The following is a 25,691-nucleotide window of genomic DNA, read 5'->3' on the forward strand; positions in this document are numbered from 1 at the left end:
TCAGCACAGAAAGGTGTGGATTTAGACTCACTTTAATGCACTGTCTAAATACAGCTATTGAAGTTCTCGCTATTGAATATTGAATAACCCGGCTTCAAGAAAAAAAAGGACCTCAGATTTACTGCCTGCTATCCTCTATTGTGGGAATAAAGTGTATTTTTTTATCACATTAAAACTGTAAAATGTATCTCTGTGCATAATGAGTAATCTCAGTGCTACTCTGTTAATTAATTTGCACTAAATCTTACTGCAGGACGCTGTTATGCCTAAGACGTCATTGTGTGAACATGTACGCAGATAACAGGTTTCCCTGCACAATCCCCTGAGATTTAGTCCTTAATGGATAAAGATTTCAGGGTGAGAGAATTAGAATAGCAATAATATGTTTATGCCATTAAATGAGGGATAGGCATCAATGACCCCAGCACCTGGATAAAGTCAGTAATTGGTGTTCACAATAGGAATTATAACCGGTGTAGGAGGGGTTAAAGGAAAGGTATGGAGGGCTGTGATAATGATGCATATATGGGATGTTACATGAATCAAGAATACATTTTTAACACTGGAAAATCTAAAACATACAAGGACAGAAAGCAGCCATAGTAATAATAGTGATTTCATTTATTTGTTTGTAAGGAGAATTAAAAAGCTTGCATGAAATTCCGATTTACCAATGCAATGACACAATGAATATTTACAGAATGATAGGAATACAATATAGAGTACGTAACAACACATTCATGGAAATGCAAAACGAATTACTACGTAGTGCAGTATGACTCAAGAATATACACTATATTGTATAATATAGCCTTGTGCTATAATTAAAGTTTGACACCAGCAATAAAACATCCAGTGTGTTCCCTGGTATGTTATCCTTTGGAAAAAAACATCAAATAAAATTAAGTTTAAAAAACAAAAACAAAAACAAAAAACAACATCCAGTGTTCCTAGCAAAATAGTTTATCAGCAGTCACAAGTTACAACAGTATTTAAAGTGGATGTAAATTATAACTGAATGACATTTAGGACCAGTTCATATCAAGAATCCCACAGAAATGTGCTGTGCATTTCTGTGCAATTTACATGCGATCTAGGTGCAGTGCAATTCCAGTTGATTCATTTGAATGGGCTGAAATTGCACCACACTGCACCAACGGTACTACTACTACTGTACAATACGATCCAGTGCAGGCAAAGGCACTGCGTTTGTGACCCGCATTTGGGGTGTCATTGGGTTAAGTGCAGTGTGTTTTGAACATGGTGTGGGAATTGCACATGGTACGTGGTTTCCCCACACTGCTTTTTGGTGCAAACTGGTCGATAGGCCATTTTATTTTTTAATAAAATATTTGTTTTCACCTTCTTTCATCCTTGTGTTACATCTCAGTGCTGTCAGTCTCCTACAGCCTCCTACAGCCTCCTACAGCTTCCTTTTTCTCAAAGCAGGTTTACCAATGACAACAGTGGGCCATTTTTGGGTAGAATGTGTTGAAATGGGCATTTGCAGCCTTCATCTGAAGCCCAGGTAACAATGCAAGGGCACAATTGGGAGGCCTGGACCCTGGCTTTCATCTGTTTACTGTAGGCACTGGTGATGTCACTGGGCTTTACTTCTGCCTCCTTGGAGATCTGAGCACTGCTACATCAAATGGCTGAAAGCTAGTGTTCAATGTAAGTAATGTTCCTTTTTCTTTGAGTGTTTTTTTTTAAATATACTGTAGCTTTTCATTAGCAGTTTTTATTCAAGTGTAGGGGTTAGCCCCGGTTCACACCAGAGGCGGCACGACTTGCAGGTCGCCTCACCGAGGCGACCTGCACACGACTGCCCGGGCGACTTGCAAAACGACTTCTGTATAGAAGTCTATGCAAGTCGCCCCAAGTCGGCCCCGAAGTCCTACAGGAACCTTTTTCTAAGTCGGAGCGACTTGCGTCGCTCCCCTTAGAACGGTTCCATAGCACAGAACGGGAGGCGACTTGTCAGGCGACTAGGTCGCCTGACAAGTCGTCCCTGTGTGAACCGAGCCTAAAAGTTAGGCAGACCTTGCATTTCATCAGGATGTGCAAATTTGTTCACAGGTGTTGCTGTACTTCTGTTATGTACCTAAAGATATTTGATAATGTGTATGTAAAACAATAGTGATGCATACAGTACATGTGCAGAAAATAAGTCCATTACTTCAGGATGAATGCACCAATATTAAACTATTAACTGGCTTCACAGAGAAGGACACAAGTAGAGATATGCCATTCTAATTATTTAATCAACCTTGTTTCCAAACTAATGTAGCGCTTACCCCCAAAGTAGCTGCTTGATGTTATGGGTTCTCTATTGCTGTGCCCACGGTTCTCAAAATAGTACCACACCGTCTGACAAACCTGACTGGCTGGGGAATATTGATTACATACAAAAATTAGTGCAGCGCTCAAATAAATGTGTATTAAAAGACAAAAATTAAAAAATAAAGGACCTAGGTCCCCCAAATATAATGGCCACCCAAAGTGGCAAAAGATCCAAACGTAATGTGTAATGATCAAAATGATGAATATATAAACCAATGAAACGGTATCATAAATAAAAATAAACACACATGATATGTAAAGTGAAAAAAATGTGTGCTTAAAAATAAAATGATGTCACTCAAAGTCCATTAATGAATCAACATTCAGTGTGAGCGTGCACTATAGGAAATGAGTCCTAAGAATTGAAGGAAGGTCACACGTGAAAGGACACAAAAGTGTTTTCCTTAGTTGTGTGGTCCGCCACCATATAGTAGGATTGGTATGCTTACCCGAAGGTGTGGACTCATATACTAGTGTGTATTGAGTCAATCATGCCGTTATGAGGAATCACCTCAACAATATCCTGCACTGTCAGGAGGATGGCATGGAAATCACCCCATCCAAGGCTGGATGGAAAGGTTCCACTTTCAAAAGGCAGGCTCCCAGTATACGGTAGACCACATCAAAATGGAAAGGCAGTCCAAGAATATATGTGTAAGAAACAAACACCTGTTTATCTGATGCCATCCGCCCTGAACATCCATTCAAAGGGCAGAATTTACACAGAATCTCTCAGCTTTTATTGATTGCAGGTGTAAATGCAGTAAGCCCAGTAGCAAAAGAGATGCTGTATGAAACAACAGCAATGATACAGCAAACAGTTAAACTATAGCAAAGAATGTGTTGCAAATAGGTGAATAGTAGAAATAAATCTATGGTAAAAACAAGCAATAGGTGTAGAGCATCATCTCCTAAACCCTATACTGGGGCAATGCTAATTAAGGAGAATTATTCCACTCTAACAGTTTAGCAGTCAGTAATATACTCTCTTCTGCTGGCTAGCTTGTTGGGGTCCAGCTATATGTCAGAGCAAGCAGGATAATGTCCCTTTAAGTTGATGATGACACTGATTTTGGTCCCTTTAAGCACTGATAAAGTCACTGGCTCCTCGATACTCGCAAGCAACACTGGCCCTCTTTTGTCAAAGTGGTATGTGGATTTTGCCTGTGACCTCTCACCAACTTAGTGTTAGCAGATGGTCCCCCTCTGTGTACTCTGTGAAACACAGCTGATCTATGTCTGTAGTGTCCTTCCCCCCTAATCATACTCTATCAGCATTCACGGTGCTCTCCAATGTCCCAGAATGTCTGTCACTGTGCCTCCCTTCCTCTCAGGTTGCAGGGGTGTACAGTAAGTTAGAAGCCTGATGTGTATGTAGCATAGGGATGAGCTTCGTGTTCGAGTCGAACCCATGTTTGACTCGAACATCGTCTGTTCGATCATTCGCCGAATTGCGAACGATAATGGCCGTTCGCGCCAAATTCGTGTGGCGCGTCACAGCCCATAATTCACTGCAGCATCACAGTGCATTGCTGGCTGATGATTGGCCAAGTATGCACTATGACCCGCATGCTTGGCCAATCACAGCGCCGTCTGTAGAGAGAGCTGTATGGCTTTGGCCAATTATGGCTCAGGGGGTTTAGTACACTCCCCACACTATATAAGGCTGCCTGCACGGCGGCCCTGTGTAGTGTGTTCCGGCGTTGAGAGAAAGAGACAGAGAGACAGTGTCATTTGATTTAAGTTAGATAGATTAGGCAGGACAGTCAGTCAGTTAGCTGCACTTACTGTGTATTGTGTATATATATGCATCCCAGGTGTTGTGTGTGTATATATATATATATATATATATATATATATATATATATATACACACACTGTATTCAGTTTAGCTAGATCCGTTCCTGTTATTATCTTCCTACTGACAGGCAGGCTTGTGTTGTTACAGTATTTACAGCTACCTGAAGAAAATTGCTGGTGTTCTTCTGATTCTATTAGTACCACAGTCAAGCAGCATGACTATTTACAGTTAGTGTAGTGCGTCCTCTGAACAGTGTTCAGCTAAAGCTACAAGTTAGTTTAGTGTGACCTCTGCCCAGTGTTCAGCTAAAGCTACAAGTTAGTGTAGTGCGACCTCTGCACACTGTTCAGCTAAAGCTACAAGTTAGTGTAGTGCATCCTCTGAACAATGTTCAGCTAAAGCTACAAGTTAGTGTATTGCACAGTGTTCAGTTAAAGCTACAAGTTAGTGTAGTGCGTCCTGCTCACAGTGTTCAGCTAAAGCTACAAGGTAGTGTAGTGTGTCATGCTCACTGTGTTCAGCTAAAGCTACAAGTTAGTGTAGTGCGTCCTCCTCACAGTGTTCAGCTAAAGCTACAAGTTAGTGTAGTGCGACCTCTGCACAGTGTTCAGCTAAAGCTACAAGTTAGTGTAGTGCGTCCTCTGCACAGTGTTCAGCTAAAGCTACAAGTTAGTGTAGTGCACAGTGTTCAGCTAAAGCTACAAGTTAGTGTAGTGCGTCCTCCTCACAGTGTTCAGCTGAAGCTACAAGTTATTGTAGTGCAACCTCTGCATAGTGTTCAGCTAAAGCTACAAGTTAGTGTAGTGTGACCTCTGCACAGTGTTCAGCTAAAGCTATAAGTTAGTGTAGTGCATCCTCTGACCAGGGTTCAGCTAAAGCTACAAGTTAGTGTAGTGCACAGTGTTCAGCTAAAGCTACAAGTTAGTGTAGTGCTTCCTCCTCACAGGGTTCAGCTAAAGCTACAAGTTAGTGTAGTGCATCCTCCTCACAGTGTTCAGTGTTAAAGCTACAAGTTAGTGTAGTGTGACCTCTGCACAGTGTTCAGCTAAAGCTACAAGTTAGTGTAGTGCGTCCTCTGAACAGTGTTCAGCTAAAGCTACAAGTTAGTGTAGTGCACAGTGTTCAGCTAAAGTTATAAGTTAGTGTAGTGCGTCCTCCTCACAGTCTTCAGCTAAAACTACAAGTTAGTGTAGTGCATCCTCCTCACAGTGTTCAGTGTTAAAGCTACAAGTTAGTGTAGTGTGACCTCTGCACAGTGTTCAGCTAAAGCTACAAGTTAGTGTAGTGCGTCCTCTGAACAGTGTTCAGCTAAAGCTACAAGTTAGTGTAGTGCACAGTGTTCAGCTAAAGTTATAAGTTAGTGTAGTGCGTCCTCCTCACAGTCTTCAGCTAAAACTACAAGTTAGTGTAGTGCGTCCTCTGAACAGTTTTCAGCTAAAGCTACCTGTAGAAGGTTGGTGGTGTTTTCCTGATCCGATCACTACCTCAGGTAGCTACATTATTTTAACGGTGTAGTGCGTCCTGTGCACAGTATACAGCTAAAGCTACAAGTTAGTGTGCGACCTCTGCACAGTGTTCATCTAAAGCTACCTGTAGAAGATTGGTGGTGTTCTCATACTACAGGCAGGCAGTTGATTTTTGCCTCAGCAACACGTTGTCCAGAAATAGGAGTTTGTAACCTCCCAGTCTCTGGGAACGCGTTGCACAGACCTTTCTGCAAGGCCTCCCGAAGATGTTTCATCCTCTGCTCCCTCTGCGATGGCAAGATAAGGTCCGCAACCTTACCCTTGTAACGTGGACCAAGGAGGGTTGCCAGCCAGTATTGGTCCTTCTCCTTGATACCACGAATACGAGGATCCTTACGCAGGTTTGCAAGATCAGGGCGGCCATGCAGCGTAGGTTTGCTGAGGCATTCTGTCCGGAGTCCTCTGGGTCACTAAGGACGACATGATCTGCAGCCACCTTCTCCCAGCCACGTACAAGTCCATGTGTTTCTTGGGACTGTAAATGATCCCTTAAAGACTGCTGAGCATGGGTGAGAGAGGATGAGGAGGATGAGGACGGCTTGGTCATCCACTCGACTAAGTCTTCTGCATGTTGTGGCTCAACACGGCCAGCTGCCGAAAAAAAGCCCAAGCATGTCCCACGGCCATGTGCTGATGAGAATGCACCGTCACCACGACCAGCACTGTTGCATCTAGACACAGAGCCTGCTTGCCCTCTTTTATTGGCTTGTGATTGTCTGCCTCTCCTTCTTGGCCTTCCAGACATACTAATGGCCTGCGGTGAGATGTAGCTGCACTATATACTGATACTGCAGCTAGCAAAATCAACTGCCTGCCTGTAGTATGAGAACACCACCAACCTTCTACAGGTAGCTTTAGCTGAACACTGTGCAGAGCTCGCCAAAAACTAACTTGCAGCTTATTTAGCTGCCTGCGGTAGTGATAGGATCAGGAAAACACCACCAACCTTCTACAGGTAGCTTTAGCTGAACACTGTGCAGAGCTCTCAAAAAAAGAACTTGTAGGTTTAGCTGAACACTGTGAGGAGGACGCACTACACTAACTTGTAGTTTTAGCTGAACACTGTGAGCAGGACGCACTACACTAACTTGTAGCTTTAGCTGAACACTGTGCAGAGGTCTCACTACACTAACTTGTAGTTTTAGCTGAACACTGTGAGCAGGACGCACTACACTAACTTGTAGCTTTAGCTGAACACTGTGCAGAGGTCTCACTACACTAACTTGTAGTTTTAGCTGAACACTGTGAGCAGGACACACTACACTAACTTGTAGCTTTAGCTGAACACTGTGCAAAGGTCTGACTACACTAACTTGTCCTGTGAGCAGGACGCACTACACTAACTTGTAGTTTTAGCTGAAGACTGTGAGCAGAACGCACTACACTAACTTGCAGCTTTAGCTGAACACTGTGCAGAGGTCTCACTACACTAACTTGTAGTTTTAGCTGAACACTGTGAGCAGGATGCACTACACTAACTTGTAGCTTTAGCTGAACACTGTGCAGAGGTCTCACTACACTAACTTGTAGTTTTAGATGAACACTGTTAGCAGGACGCACTACACTAACTTGTAGCTTTAGCTGAACACTGTGCAGAGGTCTCACTACACTAACTTGTGGTTTTAGCTGAACACTGTGAGCAGGACGCACTACACTAACTTGTAGCTTTAGCTGAACAATCTAACTTTTAGCTTATTTAGCTGCCTGCGGTAGTGATAGGATCAGGAAAACACCACCAACCTTCTACAGGTAGCTTTAGGTGAACACTGTGAGCAGGACGCACTACACTAACTTGTAGCTTTAGCTGAACACTGTGCAAAGGTCTCACTACACTAACTTGTCCTGTGAGCAGGACGCACTACACTAACTTGTATTTTTAGCTGAACACTGTAAGCAGAACGCACTACACTAACTTGTAGCTTTAGCTGAACACTGTGCAGAGGTCTCACTACACTAACTTGTAGTTTTAGCTGAACACTGTGAGCAGGATGCACTACACTAACTTGTAGCTTTAGCTGAACACTGTGCAGAGGTCTCGCTACACTAACTTGTAGTTTTAGCTGAACACTGTGAGCAGGACGCACTACACTAACTTGTAGCTTTAGCTGAACAATCTAACTTGTAGCTTATTTAGCTGCCTGCGGTAGTGATAGGATCAGGAAAACACCACCAACCTTCTACAGGTAGCTTTAGGTGAACACTGTGCAGAGCTCGCAAAAAAATAATTTGTAGGTTTAGCTGAACACTGTGAGCAGGACGCACTACACTAACTTGTAGCTTTAGCTGAACACTGTGCAGAGGTCTCACTACACTAACTTGTAGTTTTAGCTGAACACTGTGAGCAGGATGCACTGCACTAACTTGTAGCTTTAGCTGAACACTGTGCAGAGGTCTCACTACACTAACTTGTAGTTTTAGCTGAACACTGTGAGCAGGATGCACTACACTAACTTGTAGTTTTAGCTGAACACTGTGAGCAGAACGCACTACACTAACTTGTAGCTTTAGCTGAACACTGTGCAGAGGTCTCACTACACTAACTTGTAGTTTTAGCTGAACACTGTGAGCAGGATGCACTACACTAACTTGTAGCTTTAGCTGAACACTGTGCAGAGGTCTCACTACAATAACTTGTAGTTTTAGCTGAACACTGTGAGCAGGACGCACCACACTAACTTGTAGCTTTAGGTGAACACTGTGCAGAGGTCTCACTACACTAACTTGTAGTTTTAGCTGAACACTGTGAGCAGGACGCACTACACTAACTTGTAGCTTTAGCTGAACACTGTGCAGAGGTCTCACTACACTAACTTGTAGTTTTAGCTGAACACTGTGAGCAGGACGCACTACACTAACTTGTAGCTTTAGCTGAACACTGTGAGCAGGACGCACTACACTAACTTGTAGCTTTAGCAGAACACTGTGAGCAGGACGCACTACACTAACTTGTAGTTTTAGCTGAACACTGTGAGCAGGACGCACTACACTAACTTGTAGCTTTAGCTGAACACTGTGCAGAGGTCTCACTACACTAACTTGTAGTTTTAGCTGAACACTGTGAGCAGGACGCACTACACTAACTTGTAGCTTTAGCAGAACACTGTGAGCAGGACGCACTACACTAACTTGTAGTTTTAGCTGAACACTGTGAGCAGGACGCACTACACTAACTTGTAGCTTTAGCTGAACACTGTGCAGAGGTCTCACTACACTAACTTGTAGTTTTAGCTGAACAGTGTGAGCAGGACGCACTACACTAACTGTAAATAGTCTAGCTGCCTGACTGTGGTACTAATAGGATCAAAAGAACACCAGCAATTTTCTTCAGATAGCTGTAAATACTGTAACTAGACAAGCCTGCCTGTCAGTAGGAAGATAACAGGAACGGATCTAGCTAAACTGAATACAGTGTATATATATATATATATATATATATGCAACATCTGGGATGCATATATATACACAATACACTGTAAGTTCAGCTAACTCACTGACTGTCCTGCCTAATCTAGCTAACTCAAATGAAATGACACTGTCTCTCTCTCTCTCTGTAAGCACGCCGGAACACACTACACATGGCCTCCGTGCAGGCGGCCTTATATAGTGTGGGGCATGTTCTAAACGCCCTGAGCCATAATTGGCCAAAGCCACCCTGGCTTTGGCCAATTACAGCTCTCTCTACCGATGGCGCTGTGATTGGCCAAGCATGTGGGTCATAGTGCATGCTTGGCCAATCATCAGCCAGCAATGCACTGCGATGCCGCAGTGAATTATGGGCTGTGACGCGCCGCACGAATTTGGCATGAACGGCCCATATCATTCGCAATTCGGCGAACGATCGAACAGCCGATGTTCGAGTCGAACATGGGTTTGACTCGAACACGAAGCTCATCCCTAGTCTTGAGGATGGATCACTGGCCAGAGCTTGCACAGTATGCAATTGAGCTACTGGCCTGTCCTGGATCCAGCGTTCTTTCAGAACGCACATTCAGTGCTGCTGGAGGCTTTGTAACCGATCACAGGGTGCATCTGTCCACCGACTCGGTCGATCGACTGACCTTCATAAAAATGAATCAGTCTTGGATCACCACCAGCTACCAAGCACCTGATGCGGATGTAAACGAATAAATTTTTTTGAAATGTCAGATCCCTTCAAAGACTGCCTATGCTGATGCTGAATGACTATCCTGTTATACTGAGTAATTATCCTGTTCCACCTCAATGATCATGATGATAGCTTGTAATAACATTTTTGGTTCTGGGCGCCGCCAGTCCCGCCACCAGTGCCTAAGGCCCAATTTTTCAGCCAATGTTTTAACAGGGGCGTGTAATTACAATTTTTTATGCAATTCTTTGCAGCAGGGCTAGTTCCTGTGCTCCAACTAGAGTATCTGTGAGGGGTTGCCATGTTGTGGCACCGGCACCAGTGCCTAAGGCCCAATTTTTCAGCCCCTGTTTAACAGGGGCATGTAATTACAATTTTTGATGCAATTCTTTGCAGCAGGGCTAGTTCCCGCGCTCCAACTAGAGTATCTGTGAGGGGTTCCAGTGTTGTGGTACCAGCACCAGTGCCTAAGGCCCAATTTTTCAGCCCCCGTTCAACAGGGACATGTAATTAGAATTCTTGGTCTAATATTTCACAGCAGGGCCCATTTCTGCGCCCACCAAGAGTATCTGTGAGGACTTACAGTGTTGTGGCACCAGCACCACCACCACCACCAAAGGCCCAATTTTTCTGCCCCTGTTCAACAGGGGCATGTAATTACAATTCTCGATCTAATATTTCACAGCAGGGCCCTGTGAGGGCTTATAGTGTTGTGGCCACATTGAGGATGTAAAAGTATTAGAGTATAGGTCACACCTAGAGGTAAGTGGTCATAGATTCCCACTATAAGTGTTTCCAACACAGTATCAATAGTACCAAAAAATGGCCCATAGGTACAGAATCAATGTATTAAATGGGTGAGTACAAAAGCCCCTTGAGTATAGAGACCAGTGGCATGTCTGAATAAGTAAATATTGCACTTATCCCACAGGGGGAGTCCTTTTGTTAGGGCTCAGACCAGTGTTGCTGCATAAACAGGGGAAAAATGTGTCTCCTTCGACACTGCACCAGTGTATACAGCTTCCCTCTGTGTGTGACACCTTTAATAACCCTGACCCAATTACAGACTCACAGAATTTGCCTACTCTCACACTAGTACGCATTCCTCCCAAAAATATCCTCCACACTTCTTCTCCTCAGCCTTGGAAAACTGCAGGGAATGGCCTATTCTCTTTGCCCCAGTTCCTTGTGGGATTTGTAGTTTACTCCTTCCAGCTCCCCAAGCCAGTGCAGTCTGTCAGAACTACACCTCCCACAATCCCTGCAGTACACATCCTGTGTGCCTTTCTATTGGAGAGGGGGCAGGCTCAACACTTGCTGTGCACAGCTCTACAATAAGAGTCTCCTCCTGTAGCTGTGTCTGTGTAAAACTCTCCTCTGCTGCCAGACACAAAATCCTTTTCCTGTCAGTGCTGCAGGCTGGGATACACTAACTGTGACTGGAGTCACTTTGGGTGAGGGGCTTGTGGAACCCAGCTTACCATGAAAACTCCTTGTCCAGCTCCCCTGGCCCCTCCTATGTGTAAGTCATCCTGTGTCTATTAGGGGCACAGAGTGACCAAGAACCCCAGTTGGGTCTGCACTAATCCAACTCACCTTACAACCACACCGGACTCAACATTTCATGTTACCCCTGTTATCCAGGGTCTTATATGTGTGGTTTGTGTTGAAATAATGAAAGGGCTCTTTCACTTGGGACAGTAATATTTCTGAACAGTATCCCTCAAGAAAAATATGAAGATAGATATAAATTCCACCTTTCCAAATGCTGGAATATTGTATGAGCTTGGTCTCAAACAGTTTTTTTACATTTATATTTATATTTGTTTTCTAGATCGTTTGAGGTGTGGCTGTATCCCATTGTTCTATTATCTCTGTTTGCCTTGGGAGCAACCTATTATGGGATGTATATGCTTATGTGGATTGGCTTAGATGTTAATGAAACCTCTGTCAGCTATTAGAGGATAGAGGGGAGGGGGGTTTCTCCAGCAGGCACTCCTAAAGATGGTCTACTACTGGAGAGTTGAATACACCTGTGTGTCATGTTATTGGAGGAGGTAAAGTTTACCCCACCCTGTGTCATTATGCAAAGAAGGGGGGTTGTCCCCTGAGAGTATATCTCTTTGTGTCTTTGTTTGAACAACCAGTCTTATGTTTTACCACCCTACACTGCTGTCTCGACAAGTGACTGGGTGGGCTAAGGGATCTTGGATCGTGCTGATACCTGAAAAAGGAAGCATATATGGGGGACAGACTCTTCTTGAGTATGGGGTTCGTGACATTGGTGACAGCAGTGGGATTGTGCTTCCTCGCTGTGAACAAGTTCAAACCACCACCGGGATCCAAGATCGAGATAGCAGACTTTGGTCACCCCAGCAGAGATATGGACCTGGCATTAGAGTTGTAGGGGCTGCGGAGTGCCCTTTCCGCAATCCCCAGGACTGCGTCTTAATACCTGGAGATCATACATTTCATATCCATTTGATAATTGACTGTAGTGTCATCATGTAAAAGAATAATAAAAATGGCTCACCGCAGATCACTAATTAATGGTTCTGCTGCTGCTGTGGTTTGTTTAAATGCTGCCACCATATTACTGTTATTGTCTGTTATAATGCTTAGGATCTTCCTCTTTGGTATGTCCTACTCATGCAAGCATTTGTCCACACGGTGATTTAATTGACTGTGCAGTTTGTGGGTGCCTGGGTGGGCTTTAGGCTACTTGTTCTCAACAACAAAAAAGTAGCATGCACTTATAGCAAGGAATGAAGCCATGCAACTCAAAAAAGCAATATTTTTGTAACGAAACATTTTTGTAACGAAACATGGTATTACAGAGTAAAGACATTATATAATGGCTAAATCTGTGTAGTTTGTTCAAACCATAATTAACATGATATTAGGTGTTTTTTTTTACTCCAGGAGTGTATAATGAGTTTTGAAATCGCTTAAATAATGCATTATTTACTAAACACATTAGATTTTAGTTGACTAAAATTATTTTAGTTGACTAATGCCCTGTACACACGATAGGATTTTCCGATGGAAAATGTGTGATAGGACCTTGTTGTCAGAAATTCCGACCGTGTGTAGGCTAAATCACACATTTTCCATAGGAATTTCCGACACACAAAGTTTGAGAGCTTGCTATAACATTTTCCGACAACAAAATCCATTGTCAGAAATTCCGATCGTGTGTACACATATCCGACACACAAAGTGCCATGCATGCTCAGAATAAATTAAGAGACGAAAGCTATTGGCTACTGCCCCGTTTATAGTCCCAACGTACGTGTTTTACGCCACCACGTTCAGGATGATCAGATTCCAACAACTTTGTGTGACCGTGTGTATGCAAGACAAGTTTGAGCCAACATCCGTCGGAAAAAATCCATGGATTTTGTTGTCAGAAAACTAAAATGCCATTTTAATCCTAAGACTAAGACTAAAACTAAATCGAAATTTGCTGCCAAAATTATCACTGCATAAAGGGCTAGATAAATAAAACGTGTTTTCCTCTTCCAAGTTTTCAAGTTTTAAAACACTGGCAGCTGCTGGTTTACTCAATGGCGACTCATGACTCATCTGCAACCAAAAGGGAAAAAAGCGACCCTATTTTGTTAATGACAGCCAGAATAAACAAAAGGAAAGAGAGTGCACATTCTCCTAGTACAGCAACCCTTTATTATGTGGTAAAACAATTAAAAGTTACACTCTCACATAAGTCCACTTGTGACAGGCACATCATCCACTCCCTGTGTATATCGCAGTCGCTGAGCTCCTCTATATGCCACCATCGAGATGACACTTCAGGCTCCAGTTTCAGCTCCTCTAGCCCAGCACTTGCTCTCCTAGCACACACTCATCCCAGGATGACAGGTATCCAGGCCCACAGCATGCGCAGAGGGTTGCTCTCAGCTGTCAGGAGAGACGGAGCCATGCAAAGAGCTATGTGAGAGGAGAGGGCATCGGCAGGTAGTCTCTGCTTGGAGAGCGTGTGCTCTGCTAGAGGAGCTGCAACTGGAGCCTGAAGTGTTATCTCAACAGTGGCATACATAGGAGCTCAGCAATAAAGGCAGTGGATGATGTGCCTGTCACAAGTGACTTTTGTGGACTTTTCATTAGAATTTTCCAAAAACTTGTGGCAATCAAATTAAGTCTTCAAAAGACTCACTAAGCCTCTTAAAAATACCTTGGGGTGTTTATTGTCCAAAATGAGGTCATTTTGTAACTGTTTCTAATGTTCTGGTGCTCCAGGGGCCTCCAAAAATGTGATAGTCAGAAAATTAGATGCGTAATTTATGTTCCTAGAACGCCTGAAGGTGTTTCCTTAGATGTTGGGCCCCTCTATATAGGCTAGACTGTGAAAAAGTCTCACACATGTAATATGACCATACTATGGAGGAGTAGAATACTCCCTATACTTGGGAGGCATAACAGAATGTGTTTTGGGGTGCAATTCTAAGTATGCCCATGTTGTGTGTAAAAAATAACTAGTTAAAATGGCAACTTTGTGATAAAAGAACCTTTTTTTTAAATGTTTTATTTTCCAAAAATCGTGAGAAAAAATTACAACTTAAAAAAAAACCTCACCATGCCTTTTACTAAATATCTTACAATGGCTACTTTCCAACAAGGGGTAATTCGTGTGTGTGTGTGTGATTTTAGGGCCTCACAAAATTAGACAGGCTTATTGAGGAAGCTAAGTTGGAGGGCATAACGCATATGGGTGGGAAGAGCCAAAGCCGGTGACGTCACGTAGTATCTACCAGTATCAGCGTGGTGAGCTGCTGATTTAATACGCTTTTTATCTAGATTTTCTTGTGAGTGTTTTTAATATTTATTGGTTTATAATAAATGTGTGAAAACAGAGAGCACTATGTTTTTTTCTGCTTTGTTTTATGGTATAATATGCTGATGACTGAATGACTGAGGAGTGAAGAGGCAAAGGTAGCAGCTATACCCCTGGAAGGGAAGAAAATTAGTCTTTGCTACACCTCCTATAGGAGGAATTGGTTTAAGATGCATTTGACTCTGTAGTAGGGTCAGATATTTGAGGTGAGGAGGAATTTCACCTGAAGGTAGTGGGTCACCGGAAGCACTGTAAAGATATATGAACTGTCACTACATGACATAGTAGTTTTCACTGTTTATATGGGACTTTCTAGATATCTATTGAATTTTGTTCACATTAACATATGGTGTTTCTGATCACGAGTCTAGTGGATCGTTATTCGATCAATGAGTAGCTTTCACATGTATATGATAATGGGGTACACCTTATTGTAGCACTAATTTTCTAATTTAAGTTTTCTTTATTCATTTATTTATATACTGGTTGTGCTGCACTTATTTATATATTTTTTTACATTTATGTGTGATTTACTTTCTTAACTAACTATCTAAATCCCCCCTATGTAATGTTAAAGTGGCCTTCATTCCAAAAAATAAATTTATTTTCTTGCAACCCTCTTACCCCTGCACAATTGTTTTTTTTTTCCTGTGTCTGTTTACCTGTCTTTTTTAAATCTTTCCTCCGGCCTTGATGCCACCGCCATTCTCGTCTAGATTAGAATGATGTGATCTTTCAACTGGCTGAAGCTCAGTGCACCTCGACCTGAGTGATGTCTATGGCTGGCTTAAAGCGAAGTTAGACTGAGAAATGGAACTTCCGCTGATCCAGTCCCCCCCACCCTCAGGTGTCACATTTTGCACCTTTTGGGGGGGAGGGGGGAGCAGATACCTATCTAATCCAGGTATTTGCTCCCACTTCCGGCAGTATCCACGGGGATCTACGCCATGTCCGGTCCCTCCCCCCGTTGTCTTCTGGGAGACACACAGGTCCCAGAAGACAGCAGAGACCACTCAGAACGCACAGCATGACTTGCGCATGCGCAGTAGGGAACCAGGCTGTGAAGCCACAAGGCTTCATTTCCTGATTCCCTTACTGAAGATACCGGCGCCTCCACCCGGAGCCGATGGATGGTTCGGCTTTGGGTGAGGACATCGTGGGTGCCCTGGACAGGTAAATGTCCTTATTTTAAAAGTCAGCAGCTGCAGTATTTGTAGCTGCTGACATTTACTTTTTTTTTCAAGCGGAACTCAGCTTTAACTCTAAAAAATAAATAAATTAATTCCCATTTGGGTGATCAATGTATATTTTAATTTTTTTAATAACTTTGTTGCAGATGCCTACTTGTTTCTGCTCTGCAGAAGAAGCTGTTTGTTTGTCTATGTTGCAGATTGAATCTGAATGCCGATGCACTTGCCGTGTTCTAATGGGGAAGGCTGCAGCATTGGCATCCCTTTAGAAGTGATTACCTCTTTGGGAGTTTCTCACCAAAAATGTAATTTATGTTGCAAAGCTTATTCATTTTACGCACATAAAACATTTACCTGTGCTCATAAAAGAGATTTGACTTGTAAAGCCACATCCCAAGTATAATGTAGAAAGTGTGGACTGACTAAATCAGACTCTACCTAAAAAAGAACAGGACTCTATAGGCATAATATGGGAGACCACGCAAGAAATGTAAAAACACAATATATTTATTAGTACACATTAAAATAGAGATTAAAACACGGGCATAAAGCCTCCAAAGGATCCACATATAAGCATGAAAACACCCCAATGGTTAATACCGGAAGATATTCCACATATAGTACGTTAGACAAGATATGAATATAATTGTAGATCTTTATGGTCAACATTTCGTCAATACAAGGCTTCTTCAGGACCCAATACAGCAGTAGAGCACCACTGTATATGTTTAAAGAAAAACAAATTATATGAACAAACATAGCATATTGTGTATATATAGTACAGTAATAACCATAATTACTATAACTCACAAAAATTGCTCACATTACTACGATGGATCAAGGAGCATCCAATTAGCATAGTCTGGGGGAGAGCATAGGGGCATCAAAGCCGACCACTAGAGAGCAGAATGCTGCCAAGGGCAGCATGGAGATGCAGGGATGAAAAAAGAAGGAGAGGGGCCACTGAGTATGAAAAGATCAATATATTCAAAAACTAGGTATATGAGAGGTCCACTTACTGTGTCAATAGAATGTACCTGTGCTATTTTTTGTCGATGCAGCACACCATAATGCACAGTTGATTCTCATTTACGAGCTGTGGGCACCCCCCTTAAAAAAAAAGAAATAAAACTTCTCTACCTTTAAAATATACTTTCTATACTTCCACACGGTATAGAAAGGGTGCTAAATAGTCTAGCACCAGCCCTGTCTATAGCCCCTTGTGATGTGTGTTGCCCCCTCATTGAACTGACCTAAGCAACATTGCTGTACACAGTAAGCAGTGCATGGCTGGAGTACCTGGTCTTTCTATCCCTGTTCAATCCTCCCGCCTATCTCAGTACTTCTATGGTTCCATCTAGTAGCTGAGTTTGTCCACCTGCTTCCACAGGCTCTGGTTCTCGCATTGCAGTTCACTGACAGACCAGGAGAGGGCCCCCGCCAGGCACAGCACATCTTCCAGCCGCCTCTCCACCCCGCGCCTGAACTCCTCCATCTTGTCTTGCAGCCCCTTGCACGGTCCCCCAGGCTCCATGCTGGCGGGCGATGACAGGTGGCTATCAGGGCTTTGGGCTGACTTCAGCTGCAGTGAGCTGTGATCACCATTGTCCAGTGAATGACCTTGTCTGGTGCCACTCCACCAACTAACACCTCCCCAACTACTGTCCACCCACTCCCCACTGACAGACCCCCCACCCCACCAACTAATGCCCCCCCACTATCAGATCCCCAATGCCCCCAACTACTGGCCCACCACTCCTCACTGACAGACCCCCACTTCCCCCAAATATTATACCCTGCTCCCCACTGACAGACCCCCCTCCCACCAACTAAGGCCCCCCACCACCCCCAACTACTGCCCCCCCACTGACAAACCCCCCACTCCACCAGCTAACACCTCCCAACTACCAGATCCCCACCCACCCCCAACTACTGCCCCCCCACCAAGAAAACACCTGCCCCCCACCGATAGATCCCCACTCTTCCAACTACTCATCACATGCCCCCAATGATGGACCACCACACTCTCCACAACTGCCCCCACCCCATCTTTATGCGACAGCCCCTGTGAAATCTCTGAGGATAAGTACTAGCCATTCGTCATTCAAGAGGTTAGTCCAGACTGTGTGCCCCATGCTGTCCTCTGTTCCAGCCTGTGTGCCCCATGCTGTCCTCTGTTCCAGCCTGTGTGCCCCGTGCTGTACTCTGTTCCAGCCTGTGTGCCTCGCTGACCAGTCGGCATATAAGGGGTTGATCCCAGTAAGCTGCCTGACCGGGCTGCAGCCTCTCCGTGCTCAGCTTGTTTAGCCTGAAACCGGAGCTGCAGTCGCAGCAGGAGATACTTTTTTCATGAGATACTGCTGCTACATCAGAATCTCACTTCCACTGTGTGCAGGTGCACCGGTATGTGCAGAGGAGGGATGGCAGCTTGTATAATAGGCGACATTCACCGGGGAAGAGGAGGTGACAGGCTGTGGCTGCGCCCTAGGCTGCTGCCTAGTTTGCCTAGTAGTAGTGCTGGCCCTGGCTGCAGTGTGTTCAAATGCTCTTGTGTTGGGTTGTGATGGCTAAGTGTGTTGATGCACTTGTCATGTGACATTGTTGTGGCCTAGTGTTACTGGTCGTTAGGTTTTAGCACTGCATCATGGAAGCAGGTCACATGCTCATATGTATCCGTGTAGAGTTTGTGCAGTATTGGAGCAGTATTGGAGGAGAGTATGGGTCGGGTTGGGGGAAGGTAGAACAAAACCAAAGAAAATCCTGGCTCAACTTACCGACCAGCCTGCTAACCAAACGCATTGTCCTGTCTAACAGTATGGGTTAAAAACAGGGGTTTCATTTGCACTCATTTGAAAATACATGGGTAAGCTACAGAGCCCCGTCAAGGCCCCCAGTGTTCTGTAGTCCCAACTCTAAATTTTGAGAGCCTTCACAGTGGAAGAGCATGCATTAGAATGGATAGAGAGAGGGCAGGTGAGCCTGGAGGTAGCCCACCCCTCCTTAAAGGCGCAAGGGCACACTGGACACCCAGCATATAGCACCATGGTAGCAAAGGTGTCCAGTACGTCTCCTCTCCAATATTTCATTTGTCATTTGTTTGTACTGTTGAAATATTGGTGAGGGGGTGTACTGGACATCTTTGCTGCCTTTGTGCTATATGTTGGGTCTCCAGTGTGCACCTGTGCTTTTAAGGAAGGGTGGGCTCCCTTCAGGTTTACCTGCCCTCTGCCTATCCATTATAATGCATGTTCTTCCACTGTGGAGGCTCTCAAAATTTAGAGTTAGGACTACAGATACTGGGGTGCCTTGACGGGGCTCTGTAGCTTACACATGTATTTGTAAATGTGTGCAATCTAAACCCATGTTTTTAATGCATATTGTTAGACAGGACAATTTGGTTGGTTAGCAGGCTGGTCAGTTAGTTGAGCCGGGAATTTCTCTGGTTTTGTTTTGCATGCGTTGCCCTTTACTGTGCTCCCTGCTGCAAATGCCAGTTATAGTTTAGAGTAGTGGCCATTTGTTTGTACTGTTGAAATGTTGGTGAGGAGATGCAATGGACACCTTTGCTGCCATGGTGCTATATTCTGAGTGTCCTGTGCACCCCTTTGCGTTCAAGGAGTGGTTGGCTCCCTCCAGGCTCACCTGCCCTCTGCTTATCCATTATAATGCATGTGATTCCAGCCGGGACTTTCTTTGCTTTTGTTTTACATGCTTTGTCCTTCCATGTGCTCCTTGCTGCAAAGGCCAGTTATACGTGAGTGCAGTTGCCTTTTTTTGTACTGGGGGGAGGTACAAAGTGTGACAATGACCCTTTACCTTCAGTTCAAGGATGTCAAACTAGTTTATAAAGTTAGTTTTTACACTATTTACCCAGATTTTACAGCCATATTTAACTAACGTACAAATCTGTGACAATATTGTTGATCCGAGGCAATCTACTGAGTTTTTATCATTTTTTAATTTTTTTTAAAATTTTTTTTGTCCTACATAACCTCTTTAATGAATCATTCAATATTCAGGGCTGCAGACTGCAGAATCAGACAGCGGTACACAGCGGATGTCTAGAGACTGAGAACCGTAGTTTTCACTGCTGATAGTGGAAAGTTTACCATGGAAAAAAAAAATGAAAACCTAAGCACTTTTGGGATTCAATGTAAGCAGGGTAGCTTCCTCCCCTTGAGTGTTTCATGGATCAATAATTCACCATAGCACAATCTTAAACACAACTTAAATAGAACACATGTACTCTAAATCTTAATGTGCATGCCCTTTTCGATATAAGATGACCACATATCTATCAGAGGAAGCCAAATGATTTCAATAAAAATGCTATTTACAGTAATAAGACCTAAAGAAGGGTCATAGGAAACACCCCTGCTGTTTAATCAATGCTCAGCACTTGCACATTAGTCTAGCTTGCTCCAGATGAAAAACAACTGACGTCAAGAGGTAGCCTGATTTTGTTACTGGCTGTGGTGTCCAAGTAAAAACTGATAGCTTTCCCATAAACCGTAAATGTTTGGATTTGTATTTATTAGTTGTCTTACTGACAACAGGCTCATTTTACTAACCCGTATGTGTTATTCATCATAAAGATAATTATTTTCAGCATTGTGATTATTATGTTTTGCACTTATTTGAGAATAGTGATTACTATGGCAAACGACTCATGTTATATTTTAGTGCCGCTTTTGCTCTTCAGGAGATTACCATGCAATCTTTTATCCCATTAGCACTTGATCATTTGTGGTGCAACACAGATCAAATGGTGAGGCATGGATTGTGACCCAGAACAAGAAGTCGCTGGTCCCTTTAGCAAATAGGGACAAGTAAGGTGAATAAACACATGTGTAGCACCCTTGTCTTAAACAGAGATACTAGTAAATTTATTGTTGCTAGGTTGTAGTTAACCTAGCTGATTTGTAGTTTTTGTGATCATTTGGGTTTTCTTCTAAGTCTGGTTTAGATGTGGTTCTTCCCTTTTGTCAGTAGGTGGTACTGTTACCTTTGGCATTAGTATGATGAGCTACATGCCACTGCAGATTACAGCAGCAACATGTGAGCCCATCATTACAAGGTAAGGCAAACAAATGACACAGGGAATATAAATACACCAATACCTAGTTGAAACAACAAAAACATTTGAAAGTTTACAATGCTTTTAAAGGGAAGTTCAACATTTACAATTTGTGCTCACTTTGCTTTTGAGCTGTCTGGCCACCACAGCTAGCCTAGCTGGACACATGGCAGGCTTGCCCAGGGGGCAAACAGACCCCCCCCCCCCCAGACTGTCATCTCTTCTTCTAAGACAAGACTTTTCTGCACCAAGGCTCAGAATATTTATACACACTCCCAGCCATCATCTGGACACCTCCCCCCCAGGGACTGGCAAAGGCTGCATAAATATTCAGCTGCATGTTTTGGCTCTCACAGCCCGCTATCTTCCAGAACCTTTCCAGACAGACAGGGGAAGAAGTCAACCCTGCAACCAGTGAAACATAGAACAGACCACAACCATTGCATGCACTAATTACATTGAGCCCAGAACTAAATTTACCTAACCTAGCACCTCTAGCAGGGTGCTACATTAGTATTTATTATTATTAATGCAATATGCATTTATTGTGTCTACTGCATTAGAATCTGCAGAATTATTATCCTTAAAGTAAATGTAAAGCCATTTTTTTTTGGATAGAGTAGAAAAAAGACCCCTCTGGGGTTTTTCAGCCATTTACATTCTGATGGGGTGACCCTTTATCACTTCCTGTACAGTAGACACAGGAACAGCAGGAAGTGCTCTCCAAAGTAAAAGAAATTCCATCCTAATCTGGCAATAGATGATTTTTTTTTTTTTTTTTTTTATTCAGCTAGTGGGCTAAGCATAGAAAAAGGAACAGATAAAGGGGACCAGGAGTTCAAGTTAAGTCTTTACGTAGATGATGTTCTCCTATTTCTTCCTGATCCAATAGTCTCAATCCCCAACCTGATTTCCACCCTCCACACCTTCCAAGACCTTTCGGGTTTAGGGGTTAACATTTCTAAATGCTCAGCCCTTCCTATAAACTTCCCCCAACATACTATCTCTACAATTCAATCCAACTTTGGTTTTGCCATGGATGGTCAGTGTCTATCTTAGGGATTAAATTGGCACCTTCTCTCTACAGGTTATATTTAGCTAACTATCCGCCAGCGTTTACCAGAATCAGACAACTTTTGATCATGTGGAATTCATACCATATCACCTTTTTAGGTAGGATCCAGGCGATTAAAATGTCCATTCTTCCCAAACTTTTTTTTTTTTTTTCAGAGCCCTTCCAAATTATGTGTCTCGGCAAACGATCGATTCCATCCAACGAGATATTAACAAATATGTATGGCACAATAAAAAAACCCAGATTAGGTAAGCAGATGATTTACAGACCCCGGGCCCGAGGAGGATTAGGTCTTCCCAATCTTTGGCACTATTACATTTCAGCCAGACTCATTCAGCTAGCTCAATGGCATGTCCCCCCTCTCGGGATCCCCTGGCTCAGTTTTGAGCGTTCTTCCATAGCCCCTTACTCTTTACCTGGATTATTATGGGCCCCAGCAATCCATCCAAAAGATATCTCCCTCCTTAATTCAGTAGTGGGCCAGTCCTTTGGTCCCTGTACAAAAAAAAATTTTCCCAACTCCCGCCTTACCCCAAATGGGCCTAGTTTATCGGTAATCCTTCATTTATCACTGCTTTTCCTAACCCTAATTCCTTTGCCCTATGGATTTCTGCAGACCTGGTCACACTCGGCTCTCTCCAAAGGGATGGGGTGCTCACCTCACTTTTATCTTTACAAGATTCTCACTCCCTACCCCGGTCAGAGTTTTACAGATATCTTCAGATCAGACATTTTTATAACTCACACTTTCCTAAACTAGTCTCCTCACCTGTCAACACATTTGAGGGTCTTTGTGGCCCTGCATCTAGAGACAAAGGGATAATCTCACTGTTATACAATTATCTGGGTGGCTTTGGCCTCTCGGAGAAATCTTCTGTCATGATTCAGTGGGAAACAGAGACCGGACAGGTGGTATCCCCAGAGGAGTGGATAGATAGGATAACGAACCTACATAAGTGTACAAGGTCCGTAGCGGTTAAATAAACAGCGATGAAGCTACACACAAGGTAGTACTTCACCCCTGCTAAATTGCATAAATTATTCCCCACTGTTTCTGAGAATTGCTTTAGGGGATGTCTCGAGCAAGGGACCCATCTACACATTTTCTGGAGTTGTGTGGCCCTGAGAGACCTTTGGCAGAGAGTTACAGCCAAGGTGGCAGAGATTACAGGGGTACAGGTCACTATAACCCATCAGATGGGTTTACTTTTTGCAGATATCCCTGGAGCCTCTCCCCCTGACCAAAAATTGTCCCATACACTATTTAGTGCGGTCCACTGGTGTATAGCCCTGTTTTGGCGCACACCCGGGTCCCCTGGGACCAAGTCCTTAGACGAATGTCTGCCATTCAAATTATGGAAAAAATTTCTCATACAATTACAGACACTATGCACATTTATGATCGGAAATGGAAATCATGGGTTCATTAAACACTCGGGGTTCTCTTGTATGAACTAACATAGACTCCTTAATTTTGTGACATTAATTCCTGTTTGACCAAATGGGTCTCCCGTAACCCAATCTGTACCACATGTTAGTGCTTGCATTTTCATTGTTTTCTGTTCTTTTTTGTTTCTTTTTGTTTTAAGTTATATAAATTCTCCAGCATTTACTATCTCCAAATGATTGTAGACACTCTCCAGCTCTTTCTCAGGCTCCAGGACCCTCCCTCCCGGGAGTTCTCTTCAGCTCATTATGACTCATTTAGTAACTTATATCTTTGTGACTACTGTATTTTAATCTGGTATACAGAGTTCTGGAACAGTCATGCCTGCCACAAGTATTGTTACTGGCACACTATGTATTTTGTACCAATTTTCAATAAAAACGTGTATTAAAAAAAAAAAAAAAAGAAAAAGGAACAGATTTCTCCATCCACACAAGTGAGACAGATGGAGGACTCCCCCATTGGGACATTGTGTTCTGACAGTGGGACTCCTTGCTGTCAGAATACACTGATCAGTGGCTGCAGCCGATTGGCTGTGGCTGCTGATTGACAAATGTTTTCCAACAATTCCATTCAAAAGAAGTAATTCCGACAACCAGCTTCTGTTGAACAGGAAGAGTACATATGGGTCCAAATTGGGCTGTTTCCTTCTGAACCAGCCGAATTTCAATCAATTTATGGCCAGCTTTAGACAATTGTCACCAGAACACGTGTATCCATTGGAAAATGTCCCCACTATTCCTGTTCTACTGACAACCCAAAGGACTAACAAATAAATGTTTTCCCTTCTTAGACAGTTGTAGGCAGGTAGAGTTTTACGTTGCCCCAGTCAGGAAGGTTAAAGTTAATTATGTTTCTCAGTTCTTTTTTGGTGGGCTTTTTAGGGGCTGACCCACTGGTTCCTGTGCATTGAAAAATGGACCAGACTCTAGGGGACTTGGGGCTGCAAAAGGTTAATGGAAGTCCACGGCTGCTGCTGTTACCGTTGGAAGAGTCCATCCCACCAGCCAGTGAAAATGCAGAGACCGGAGTGCCAGCTGATATACACCTGGCTTCAAAACTGCCATCATAGCCAGATATGGACTCTTTCCTGTGCAGGTACACTGGGGCAGTTACAAGCCTGAATTAAGGATTAGTTTAGGGAAAGAATGTTGCCTTTGTTTGACTGTCATGCCAAGTTGTTAAAGTAAATGTTTGAAACTTTGTCCTTGCATGTTCTGAAGTTTCTCAAGTGGTGTAATACAAGTAATGAACACAAACAAGTCTACAGCTCGGGTCATCTATACACATTGGAATATGCAGACATCGGGGTATGAGTTAATACAGTGTGAAGATACAAGTGGTTATCAAGAGCAATGAAGTTTTCTCAAGCAGCCTGTCATAAGCGTGTACATGTGGTAAGGTGGGATAGCTTCTTGCAGGAGGAGTCAACAGAGTCAATTAGAGAAACAGGCTACACGCTCTGAGCTCAGAGCCAGTAGAGTAGAGTAGAGGCCAGTAGAAGGAACTGTAAACTCTGAGCGCGTAGTCTGTTTCTCTCATTGACAGCCCTTGGTTCCAATGCCTGTCTTGCACCGGTGACGTCACTTTCGCTTCCACATTTCAGGCTGGTCAGCGTGGAGCTTCCTGCCATCCTGGGACAGATTCACAGCTACCCACAAGACACACATCCCCACCAGCCATTGGACCAGCTTCGGAGCCTGCAGAGCAGCATTAGAAACCTCCAGGACTGATCAGATATCAATGTTATTATGCTCCTTTTGGATCTTGTAAGTGTTTTTACCCTGTGCATTTTTTATGCTGAACTTTTAATACTACATTAGTTAGCGTCTCCCTTTCTTTGAGTCTCATTCCAGAGCCTTCCCTCAAAGTACTTCTTTTTCCACTAGATGTCCTCAGTCCGACAACAAGCATAATTCAACCCATTTTCTCTATGCCCCTGGTGCCCAACCTGCAGCCCGAGAGCCGCATGTGGCCCTTTGTTGTTTGAAGTGGGGCCCCTGGGCCCCAGCAGTCAGTACAGGGAGCATCGATTGTAAAGGGTCTCTTAATTGTAGTAAAGTCCATTGGTCTCATGCAACATGTCTCTAGTTTCTGATGGTCTCTTATAGCATGACTTCAGTCTCCAACCACTGTAGTAGAATCATCTCTGACCATTTTCTCTAGTATGTCTTCAGTCTGTGACCGATTTCTGTAGAATTACATTAATAAATATATGTAGCACTTTGGAGACATTAAGCGATGCATTTGGGGCTCCCTTTCCCTTGCAAATTGA

Source organism: Aquarana catesbeiana, linkage group LG11 (genome assembly GCF_042186555.1).
Source record: "Aquarana catesbeiana isolate 2022-GZ linkage group LG11, ASM4218655v1, whole genome shotgun sequence".
In the NCBI taxonomy this organism is placed as follows: domain Eukaryota; kingdom Metazoa; phylum Chordata; class Amphibia; order Anura; family Ranidae; genus Aquarana; species Aquarana catesbeiana.